We start from the raw sequence: 12,470 nt of genomic DNA, 5'->3' as shown, positions 1-12,470 counted from the left end.
TTATGCAATTTCCAATTAAAAATATATGTGCATGTACATACATGCAAAGAAAATATATACAAATGAAGGATTCTAATATTTGTAACTTTAACTTTCGCCAAATTACAGGAACAGGAATTAAATAAAATCTGTAAGACACATTTTCCTTAAAAGCTGTGAAGTGTTGTACTAATTGAGAAGACAACTTGCCATAATTCAAGCATGAACATGTGAGAAAATAGTTTATTTCTCCAAGGATTCGCTTCAAAAAAACAAATCTCAAAACTGAAAAAAGAACAAGTTCCTATTTGTTTAAAGTTTTATGCCCCTAAAATAATTAAGTTGTTATTTGCCTTGGTTGGTCAACAAAATTAAGACTTGATAGTTATAATAAAATCTTCTAACCAACCTATGTGATCACCTTCTTGTTAAACTAGCTAACTAGACCATCAAGGGCCCATCAAAACTTGACAAGGAGTTTAATTTCCCTTTATTGTTTGGATGGTGTAAACACTATGACATTAAAACATCAATAAAGTTATCCAGTCTTTGAGCAATGGGAGCATGCAAGGGAACAAAAGACATGTATTTTCATTCATGAGGCATGGAGGTTTTTTATCAGCTACGATGATCGTTATATGAACTAGTTGGTACTAAGTGATGTTGTGACGTATTCACACATCGCCCCATTGCAAATGGAGACCCCTGCTTTTTGCTTTCTGGGGTTTGTTTTCTAGGTCTTTTAGGGTTTTGTCTGTTAGCCTTTGCAGGATGAGTGTTGTCGAGGGGATCGTTGGATTATAGGCTTTGCTTGAGCCAGAGTGAGTCCAAAGGGCCCCAGAATTAGGGTTTCTTTGAGAATCTTCCTTAGGGCCTGGTTTTGCTCTCGTTGCTAATTGTGTCTTGCTTTGTGACTGGGTATCACTCTTGAAGGTCCAAGCTAGGTCGAGTTGGTGAGTGATGAAGTCTGAAATGTCATCCTGATCTTCAAATGCCCTGAAATTTAACTAAGTCTGGAATGTCCTCATCCTAAAATTTGGCTAAGTCAGGAATGTCCTGATCCTGAAATTTGACTAAGTCTGGAACACTGAAGAATCCTCCAAAAACTAGATTTTGCAATATAACTCCTGGAGGTCCGAAACCACTCTCAAACATCCTGAAAGTATATATGGAATATAACTTAAAGTATAACTTATACTTAAATGTTATATTCCATAAAATGATCCTGACAGAGAGTCCAAAGGGTCCAAAGCGAATTTCGCTCCTGACCCTTCCAAAGGGTCCAAAGCGAATTTCGCTCCTGACCCTTCCAAAGGGTCCAGAGCGAAATTCTCCATAAGACATTCTACTTTGACCAAAACCTAGAACTAACGCATTCCCAGGCTTGAATGAAGGCAAAAGCACTTGTTTGAATGAAGAAATGCAAAAAAATGAAGTCAGGATCATGGCCTAAGGTGAATTTCACTCCTGACCCTTCCAAAGGGTCCAGAGCGAAATTCATATTTCCTCTATTTTTCTCCTTAGCTTGACCAAGTTTGTAGACTTTTGAGGCATAATTGAGAAGGTTTGATGCAACATTGCCTTGGAGAGGAGATTTTAGACTTTGGGATGATGGATTCTAGCCTGGGAGAGGAATTTCGCTCCTAACCCTTCCAAAGGGTCCTCAGCGAAAATCCTTATAACCCTCATTTTCCTTCCTTGTTTTGGATGGGCGTTGGTTTACTAGGCTTTGTGTGTGAGTCTTGATGTGTTCTTGCCTTGAGAAGTGTTTTGAAAAGTGAGGATCTTGTCCAAAAATAGGAATTTTGCTCCTGACCCTTCCAAAGGGTCCAGAGCGAAATTCTTCATAAGCCTCATTTGCTCCCTTGTTTTGGATACTAACCTTGTTCCATGGGCGAATTTGGGAAGGAAATAACATGTCTCTGCCTTTTGAGGTGATGGAACGTAGAAATGTGAAGGATTTTGGCCAAGATTAGGAATTTCGCTCCTGACCCTTCCAAAGGGTCTAAAGCGAAATTCTCTATAATCCTCATTTGCTACCTTGAATGGGCTTAAAACCTGGTTCAGCAAGTGGAAAACAATCTATATTTGCCTCTAGGAGAAGATTGAAGTTTGAAAAATGAGCAATTAAAGCCTAAATCAAGATTTTCGCTCCTGACCCTTCCAAAGGGTCCAGAGCGAAAATCAACCTAAGACTCATTTCTGGCCTTATTTGACCAAATTTTGATTTGCAAGGCATTTTGAAGGGAAGAGTAGACATGTTTGGACGTTGGAAATGTTTGAAAGCTTTGAAAAAATGAAGGATTCTAGCCAAGAAGGTGAATTTCACTCCTGACCCTTCCAAAGGGTCCAAAGCGAAATTCCTTGCAAGCCTATTCTTTTGACCTTGTTTTGGCTTAAGACCTTATCCCTTGGGTGAAGGATGATGTTTAGTTACCTCTTGAGGTGATTTTGAGTTGGAAAAAGAAAGAATCAAGCCCAAATCATGATTTTCGCTCCTGACCCTTCCAAAGGGTCCAGAGCGAAAATCCTCCTAGACCTCATTTCCTTCCCTATTTGACCAAATTGTGATGTCCAAAGCATGTTGAAAGGGGAAATGGACATGATCTTGCCTTTGAGAGTGTTTGGAAGTTGTGAAAATGAAGGATTTTAGCCAGGAAAGGAAATTTCGCTCCTGACCCTTTCAAAGGGTCCAAAGCGAAATTCCTTATAAGCCTACTTTTTAACCTTTCTTGGACATGAAACCTTGTTCCTAGGGCAATGAAGGATGAGATTCCACCTTGCAAAGAAGTTTCAAGTTGAAAGAATGATCATTTTGGGTCAAGAATGAGATTTTCGCTCCTGACCCTTCCAAAGGGTCCAGAGCGAATTTTCTCAAAACCTCCCTTTGCTATCAATTTTTTGCTAGATCAAGTGTGGGCTAACGTAAATTCAAGGAGAAGTTGCCCCTAAGAGTGACTTTAAGTTGCTAGAAACCATGAAAGATGAAGGAATTGAGCTTAGAAGTGATTTTCGCTCCTGACCCTTCCAAAGGATCCAAAGCAAAAATCCTTAAAACCATCTTTTTTCCAAAATTTGAGCAAAGCCAAGCTTGGACAAGGGTGTGAGAAGGCATTTGGATTGCCTTGGAGTGGATTTTGGTTGCCAAGAATGCAAATTTTGAATCCTAATGAAAATTTCGCTCCTGACCCTTCCAAAGGGTCTAGAGCGAAATTTCTAAGATTCCCCTTTTTCTTTGCAAATCAAGACAAGATTTTGGTTTTTATACCCTAGAGAGGAGTAAGACAAGATGTTCTATGCCTTGGAGGAGATTTGAAGTTGAAAGGATGGCAAAATAGCCCTAAAACAAGATTTTCGCTCCTGGCCCTTCCAAAGGGTCCAGAGCGAAAATCCTAAAATCTACTTATTCCTTTCAAATTTATGCTAAGCTATGCCTAGACCAAGGTAAAAGATGCCCTTGAGATTGCCTTTGAGTTGATGTTTGTCTCCAAAAGTGATGATTCTAGGCCAGAGGAGGAAAATCGCTCCTGACCCTTCTAAAGGGTCCAGGGCGAAAATCCTAAAAACTCCTATTTTGCTTTACAAAATCAAATCAAACTTGGATTGGGTGAAAGAAGAGAACTATTTCCTAGCCTTGTGAGGTGGATTGAAGTTGGAATGATGAAAAAAGAGCTACAAACAAAGAAATTCGCTCCTGACCCTTCCAAAGGGTCCAGAGCGAAAAACACTAAAACCATCCTTTTCTCCAAATTTTGTGCTAAGTCGGGCCTAGACTAGGATGAGAGAAGCTATTTGGAATGCCTTGGAAGGATGTTTGACCTTCAAAAATGTGAATTTTGAGCTAAAGTTGGAATTTCGCTCCTAACCCTTCCAAAGGGTCCAAGGCGAAATTCTTATAGGGTCTATTCCTAGAGAAAATCTTGGGCAAGTTTCATGTTGATATCTTTTCGTTGATGATTTAACTTGAAAATGCTATGTTGAAATGAATTTATGATGTGTCCTTAATCATCTTTTTGTTTGTCTTGCAGTTAAAAGGCGACCTTCTCCAGCCCAGCATCATCAAGAACAGCCTTCTCCAGCCCAACATCATCAAGGACGACCTCTTCCAGTCCAACATTTGAAGGAAAGACAAGGTGGCATCCCAGTCATCACTCCTCCAGTCGAGTTGGTCCACTTCAGCATGTCCAGATTCAATGTACCTGACTCATCAAAGATGGCACTAACTTCAATGTACCTGTCTGTTGACGTGTATTTTGTACACTATCAAACACAGAATAAAATACCCAAGGGTACCTTATCCTCTCTTGAGTAAAGTCTCTGAATGCTGAAGATATCGCGAAAAGGATCAATCGGGATGACTTCAAGGTTCTTTGCTGTAGGATCTCTACGTGTGGACAAGCACCAGTGGTATGATGTGATTTGCTGGAATCACAAGGGGACTTACATTTGATGATTGAACGTCTAATCTGCTTTGAATATTGCTGGAACACAGTCTCTTACTAGCTTTGATTTGAAAAAAAGGAAAAAAGACGAGGGTGAGGAAAGGATCTAATTCTAATACTAAGAATGTAGAAGCAATGAATGATCTTTGATGAAATTCTAACTAAGTCTTCTTTTGACATCCCAGGACCATCTCCACAAGGTTAGTGCGATCTTCGAAGGAAAGCGTTATGATGTTCAAATCATCACTGCAAGCATAGACACCATCAGGCTGATGCATATCAATGAAGAAGCGATAATTGAAGTTAGGCTTAAGCTGAACGATTCCAGTTGACTACGCAAGGCAAGTCTGCAATCAACAAACTGCTAGTAGTATGGATATACGAATTTCACCATCAATCAAGCACATTTCTTCCATTCATCTAATCATCTACCATCTAGGATTGAAGATTCAACAAGAAACCATGCATATTGCAAGAAACGACACACTTCACCATTACTTCAATGAAAATGGAGTTTGTTTACAATCAATGGCAACAATTTCTTGCCTTGTCCTCCTATTCTACTCTAATTGCTAGACTAATTCGCTATTCTAACTACTGACTCTCTATCTTCTATTCTATTCTCCTTTCTAACTCCTTCTAACTGCCTTTACAAAATGAAGAGTCGGGGCTTATATAGTGCCCACAATACAATTCGATGGCTAAGATCAATTTGAGATCAATGGCCAAGATTCAATAATAAAAACCCTAATTAGGGTTTGTTACAACCATTACATAACATTTAATGCTTGACCAATGATAAAATTGTATTTTAAGGACACATGTCTTCTCTGGAAAATTCAACCAATGGATAGCTAGGGTAGTGTTGACGTGTATTTTGTACACTATCAAACACAGAATAAAATACCCAAGGGTACCTTATCCTCTCTTGAAAAAAGCCTCTGATTGTTGAAGATGTCGCGAAAAAGGATCAATCAGGATGACTCCAAGGTTCTTCGATGTAGGGTCTCTACGTGTGGATAAGCTCTCTGTGGTATGATGTGATTTGCTGGAATCACAAGGGGACTTACATTTGATGATTGAACTTCTGATTTGCTTTGAATATTGCTAGAACACAGGATCTTACTAGCTTTGACTTGAAAAAAGGAAAAAAGATGAGGGCGAGGAAAAGATCTAATCCTAACACTAAGAATGTAAGAGCAATGAATGATCTTTGATGGAATTCTAACTAAGTCTTGTTTTGACATCCCAGGACCGTCTCCACAAGGTTAGTGCGACCTTCGAAGGAAAGCTTTATGATGTTCAAATCATCACTGCAGGCATAGACACCATCAGGTTGATGCATATCAATGAAGAAGCGGCAATTGAAGTTAAGCTTAAGCTAAATGATTCCAGTTGACTACACAAGGCAAGTCTGCAATCAACAAACTGCTAGTAGTATGGATATACGAATTCCACCATCAATCAAGCACATTTCTTCCACTCATTTAATAACACGAAATCAAATATGAGAAGTATAGAGACCATGCAAATTGTCGAATCGACCCATAAAATTCACCATTTCTTCAATGAAGTTACAAGTCTTTTACAACAACATCTTGGCAACAATCTTTGCCTTCTCTCTCTACTCTACTCTAATTGCTATTCTATCAACTAGCTAATCACCTTCTAACTACTCTCTATTCACTAACTCTATTCTATTTCTTCCAACTTACTGCCTTTACAAAATGAAATGCCAGGGCTTATATAGTGCCCTCAATAAAATTCGATGGCTTAGATCAATTCGAGATCAATGGCCAAGATTTTACAATGAAAACCCTAATTAGGGTTTGTTACAACCATTACATAACATTTAATACTTGACCAATGATAAAATTGTATTGCTTGGACACATGTCCTCTCTGGAAAATTCAACCAATGGATAGTCGGGGTAGGTACATAGAAGTTTGTGCTACCTTCTATGAGTTAGGTACATTGAATCTGGACATTGTTGAGGTGGACCAATCCGACTGGAGGAGTGATGACTAGGATGTCACCTCGTCTGACACTTGTATCTTGGTAGATATTCAACTTGATGTTGTTGAGAAGCTAGCTTTAATTAATTCTTCTGAAACTATCTGCTTCTTCAACGAACCCTTGCTCTAACTCCTTTTGTCTTTGATGTGCAGGATGTTGATGTACCTTGCCTTGGAATGCTAGATTGGAAGAGGTCGCCCTTATCCTGATGATGCTGGATCGAAGAAGGTCGTCCCTGTCGATGCTAGACTGGAGGAGGTCGCCCTTGTCCTTGCTTGATCGTCCTTGGAGGAGACCGTCCTTGATCTGGCTTGATTTTCCAACTCCGGGATCTCCATTTGATGCCTACACAAAATATTAAAGTTAGTCTTTTGAGCATCAAACCTCAAAGCATGAAATTTAAGACCTTTCAAAGGTAAAACTTAAGATATTAATTTGAAAAAAGTCATGATAAATCAAGAATTATACATTTTCAAATTAATCATGAATGGAAATTGGATTTTCAAGACTTAGATTTTACAAAATTGCAATGGGATCACAATAAGTCTTGAATGAGATCTTCAAAAAAGTAATTCTTCATACCTTCCCTTGAGTATTAAACTCTAAGAAATGATGCAAAAATAGATGAATTTCGCTAGGCAAAGTGTAGATCATAGCCTCCCTTGGATAAAATGCGCCTCCTTTAGCTTGGAAAAGAACTCCACCTTCCACTAGCTTCTTCAAGATCTGGAAATTTGCCTTCAATTGTCTTCAAAAAATCTGGAAATTTGCCTCCAATCTAGCAAGAAATTCGCCTCTCCAATAGCCTTCAAGATGAATTTCACCCTCCTTAGTCTTCACACTTAGTAGAAATTCACTCCACCCCAGCTAGATTTCACACCTTCTTCTTGCTCTCCAAATTCGCACTTGAAGTAATGAGTGAATGATTTGAATTGTGAAACAACACCTCCAATATATAGAGCGCTCACCTTCAACTTACCCATGAGGCCGACCTAATAAAATGGATAAAAATAATACCTCAAGCGCTCCTTTTTCAATTTTAATTTAATAAAAATTAATTTAAATGCCTTTCTAATAAAAAAATCGATTTTTTTTTAGGCTAAAAATTAATTTATTAAATGCTATGCGCTTTTATTAAATGCCAATTTAATTAATTCTTTTTTCAAATATTTCGAAGTTGATGATTTTGGCATTTCATGCGATTTGGAGGATGTTAACGTTGGGATATTGCAAAATAAAGAATGCACATGTTAAGCGCTCTGGTCCCTTGGAGAGGGATAGGAGCACTTTTCTATTTTTAGGCTAGGATTCTCAATTTTTTGAAGTCAAACCTTTGTTCACCATGCTTTAGAAGATTCTTCCCATCTCATACAACATTGCCTTAGCATAATCTCGGAGGGAATTTGTTGTTTTCAAAAAAAGTGGGACGGTCCTTCAGTGAGGGACGGGAGCACTTTTGAGTCCATTGCATGAATTCTTGATCATATTAATCTTCAATTTACCCTCAAGGCGTAGAATATCACATTTCATACCATCTTGAACCTTGGTAATAAAAATATTATTTCAAAATGCAAGGTATAAGGTCATATTTGGAAAAAGTGGCACGGTCCTTCAATGAGGGACAGGAGCACTTTTGCCAGTTGTCGTCAAAATTTGCAACTCTCGCATCTCAATTCAACTTCAAGGCATTTTAAACACTTTTTCAAACTTGCGCCTTGGTCTCAATTTGTCCAAAATTGGTGAGAAAGGGAAGATAACATATTAAGTGGCATGGTCCTTCAGTGAGGGACGGGAGCACTTTGAAAAAGTGGCATGGTCCTTCAGTGAGGGACTGGAGCACTTTTCCAATTACAAGCTTATCTGTCCTTTGCTAGCCTTCGAAATTATCTTCAATGGATGAATCTTGCCTTCTCTCATTCATTTCAATCACGCAGCTTGCCTTGCCTTTGCAAGAAATTTGTATTTTTAGAAAAGTGGGATGGTCCTTCAGTGAGGGATGGGAGCACTTTGTCTTGGTCCCTTGGTGAGGGACGGGAGCACTTTTTGTCATTTTGGCATACTTTTTGCTCTTTAAACCTCTCAATTGCGTCCAAGGCATAAAACATCATTCGTCTTTCCCATCCAAGTCAAGTTTTATCATGAAACATCGAACAATGAAGAGAAACTTGAAAAAGTGGCACGGTCCTTCAGTGAGGGACGGGAGCACTTTTTGTCATTTGGGTTGATTTTCTCCTGTGTAGATTGCTTAAATTATATTCAATGGACAAAGCATGCTTCCCTTAACCTCTTCAAATCATAAAATCACCTTAACCTTGCAAAGATAGTGCAATTTTGAAAAAAGTGGCACAGTCCTTTAGTGAGGGACGGGAGCACTTTTTGCGTTCAGAGCCAAATTGTCTCACTTTTCACCTCGAAATTTCTTTGCTAGGGAAGATTTCATCTTACTTCATGCTATGAATAGAAGTTAATGTCCAATAAAGGTCTAAAATTGTGCATATAAAGAAAAGTGCTCTGGTCCTTCAGTGAGGGACGGGAGCACTCTTTACCTTCTAGGCAAAAACTTCATCATTTCATTGTTTTCAATCAAGTCTGGATGCTTTATCATGTTCATTTCGTCCTCCACCATGCCCTTGATGTCTCAATTTAACCAAACAAGGTCAGGAATGGCTCCAATAAGTCTTTTCGCTCTGGTCCTCCAGTGAGGGACGGGAGCACTTTGCCTTGGTCCCTTGGTGAGGGACGGGACCACTTTTCCTTCAACCTTCAAAATTCACCATTTTTCTGCCTTCAAAATCTTCAAAAGTATCAAGTCATGTCCAATTATCATTCCGGAAGACCTTGCACAAAACAAAATAGAAAAGTCAGTGACAAATATGCATAAAATAACATTTGTGCTCTGGTCCCTTGGAGAGGGATGGGAGCACTTTTGTCCTTTCTGGCTAAAATATTCAAAATTTAGGTCTCCAATCATTTCACAAGGCAGAATTAGGTCATTTTCAAGGCCAAGAATCAGTTAGCAAGCCCTCACAAAACAAGAAATTGCACTTAGAATGAAATTCGCCCTGGGCCTCCAGTGAACGATAGGAGCACTTTCTCTGTTTCAAGCATCATCTTGCCTCCGAAATTTGATCAAAATTTACCTAGGCAAGAATATACAATTTCATCTTCAAAATGCTAACACTTAGACAAAATTTGAATTTTACCCCAAAAATTTCCGAGTCTAGACCTAACCTTGGACATATCTGACTTTCCAAACAGACTCACCTTACTTCAAAAATCAACCCTCAGAAGGACACTTAATAACTTTCAAAATTTGACTGGACTCAGCTTGAAAAATATCTAAAAGAAACCCCTAAGGTTTATCCTTAGCCCAGACAGACCACTCACTCACTCAAAACCCTAAAAGCAGAGAGAAGAACAGGCAAAACAAAAGCGAAAAAGAGGGGGTCCCCATTTAAATGGGGCGATGTGTGAAAACGTCACAACAGGTAGGTACATCGAAGTTTGTGCCACCTTCCATGAGTTAGGTACATTGAATCTGGACATGCTGAGGTGGACCACACTGACTGGAGAAGTGATGACTAGGATGCCACCTTGTCTGACACTTGTAACTTGGTAGATATTCGATTTGATGTTGTTGAGAAGCTAGCTTTAATTAATTCATCTGGAACTATCTGCTTCTTCAACGAACCCTTGCTCTGACTTCTTTTGTCTTTGATGTGCAGGATGATGATGTACCTCGCCTTGGAATGCTAGATTGGAAGAGGTCACCCTTATCCTGATGATGCTGGATCGAAGAAGGTCATCCCTGTCAATGCTTGACTGGAGGAGGTCGCCCTTGTCCTTGCTTGATCTTTTGGAGGAGACCGTCCTTGATTTGGCTTGATTTTCCAACTCCGGGATCTCCATTTGATGCCTACACAAAATATTAAAGTTAGTTTTTTTTTTAGCATCAAACCTTAAAGCATGAAATTCAAGACCTTTCAAAGGTAAAACTTAAGATATTCATTTGAAAAAAGTCATGATAAATCAAGAACTATACATTTTCAAATTAATTATGAATGGAATTTGGATCTTCAAGACTTAGATTTTACAAAATTGCAATGGGATCACAATAAGTCTTGAATAAGAACTTCAAAAATGATTCTTCATACCTCCTCTTTGATTGCTTAACTACAAAACCTTGGCAAAAGATGAAAGAAAACCGGATTTTGATGGACAAGCTTAGATTATAGTCCTCCCTTGGATGAATTACGCCTCCTTTAGTCTTCAAAAGAGCTCCTCCCTTGGATGAATTACACCTCCTTTAGTCTTCAAAAGAGCTCCTCCCTCCTTAGCCTTCAAATACCTTCCAAAATCTGGAAATTATCCTCCAATCTAGCAAGAAATTCGCCTCTCCAATAGCCTTCAAGATGAATTTCGCCCTCCTTAGTCTCCACACTTAATAGAAATTCGCTCCACTCCAGCTAGATTTCGCACCTTCAATTAGCTCTCCAAATTCGCACTTGAAAGGATGATTGAATGATTTGAATTGTAAAAAAAAAAAAAAAAACACACCTCCAATATATAGAGCGCTCACCCCTTTGCTCCCTCTAGGCCAACTTGGCAAAAAAGAAGGTTAAAAATAAATAAATTTCCAAAAAAGGGGGGCCGACTTGGCAAAATAAGACCTTAAGCGCTCCATTTAAAAAAAATTAATTTTAAATGCCTCCACAATAAAAGTTCGATTTTTTAAGGCCTAAAATCAATTTATTAAATGCCAAAATGTCTTTATTTAATGCCAATTTAATTTTAATTTTTTCAAATGCCCCAAAGTTAGCAAATTTTGGCATCTAATGCAATTTTGGAGGATATTAATGCTCAAATATGGTAAAAATAAAGAATGCCAATAACTTCGCCCTGGTCCCTTGGAGAGGGACAGGAGCAAACTTGCAATTTAAGCCTTGCATTCTTCATTTTTAATTGCCAAAACTTCATCTAGGCATTTAAAATGGCATTTTTAATTGGAGTCTTGAGTTTAATTCACTTGATCTCTGGGAGGAAAGTGCATTTAGGACTTTTCGCCCTGGACCCTTGGAGAGGGACAGGAGCGATTTTTCTGGTCTTAATCCTTCACCTTTATTTGTCAGTTCTCGTTGTAGGGTAAGCAATGATCCCCCTTCATCCATTCTATGCATGCTTAACTTGTTTTTGTGAGGCAAAATAGGTGCTCCAAAGATTTTCGCCCTGGACCTCCAGTGAAGGACAGGAGCAACTTTTGCATTTTAGCCTAGGATTATCAAGTTTTGAAGTCAAATCTTTGTTCACCATGCCTTAGAAGACCTCTTTCATCCTTGCTCAATCTTGCCTTAGCATAATCTTAAGAGGGAAGTTATTGATTTTGTAAAAATCGCCTTAGTCCTTCAGTGAGGGACAAGAGCGCTCTTGAGTCCTTTGCATAAATTCTTGATCACTTCAAATTACTCCAAAGCGTAGAACATCATTCCCCATCCCCTTTTGAGTCTTGGAAACAAAAAAGTTATCTCGAAATGGTAAATGGGCACGCTTAGAAATTTCGCCCTGGACCCTTGGAGAGGGACAGGAGCGATTTTGCAAATTGTCATTAAAATTTGTAATCTTTGCATCTCAATTCCACCTCAAGGCATTTTAAACATCATTTCAAACTTGCGCCTTGGCTTAGATTTGTCCAAACTTGGAGAGAAGTGTGGATATTAGGTTTTTCGCCCTGGTCCCTTGGAGAGGGACAGGAGCGATTTTGCAATTTCAAGTTTATCCGTCCTTTGTTAGGCTTCCAAATTATCTTCAACAGGCTAAACATGCCTTCTTTCATTCATTTCAATCACAAAACTTGCTTCGTTCTTGCAAGAAAATTGCACTTTTTAGAAAATCGCTCTGGACCTTCAGCAAGGGACAGGAGCGCCTTTTGTCATCTTGGTATATTTCCTTGTTTGTGGACCACTCAAATTATATTCAACGCACAAATCATGTTTTCCTTAATCTCTTCAAATCATAAAATCACTTTGATCCTGCAAA

General features: G+C 38.8%; 1 protein-coding gene across 5 annotated transcripts in view; it reads right to left on the bottom strand.

Moving 5' to 3' along the window:
* Positions 1 to 12,470, bottom strand: part of LOC131031479 (rhodanese-like domain-containing protein 8, chloroplastic) — a 131,108-nt gene that overhangs the window by 23,728 nt on the left and 94,910 nt on the right. The window lies entirely within an intron of this gene.

Source organism: Cryptomeria japonica, chromosome 6 (genome assembly GCF_030272615.1).
Source record: "Cryptomeria japonica chromosome 6, Sugi_1.0, whole genome shotgun sequence".
Taxonomy (NCBI): domain Eukaryota; kingdom Viridiplantae; phylum Streptophyta; class Pinopsida; order Cupressales; family Cupressaceae; genus Cryptomeria; species Cryptomeria japonica.
The sequence above is the reverse complement of the archived record's forward strand: the minus strand, read 5'-3'. Positions and strand labels throughout refer to the sequence as shown.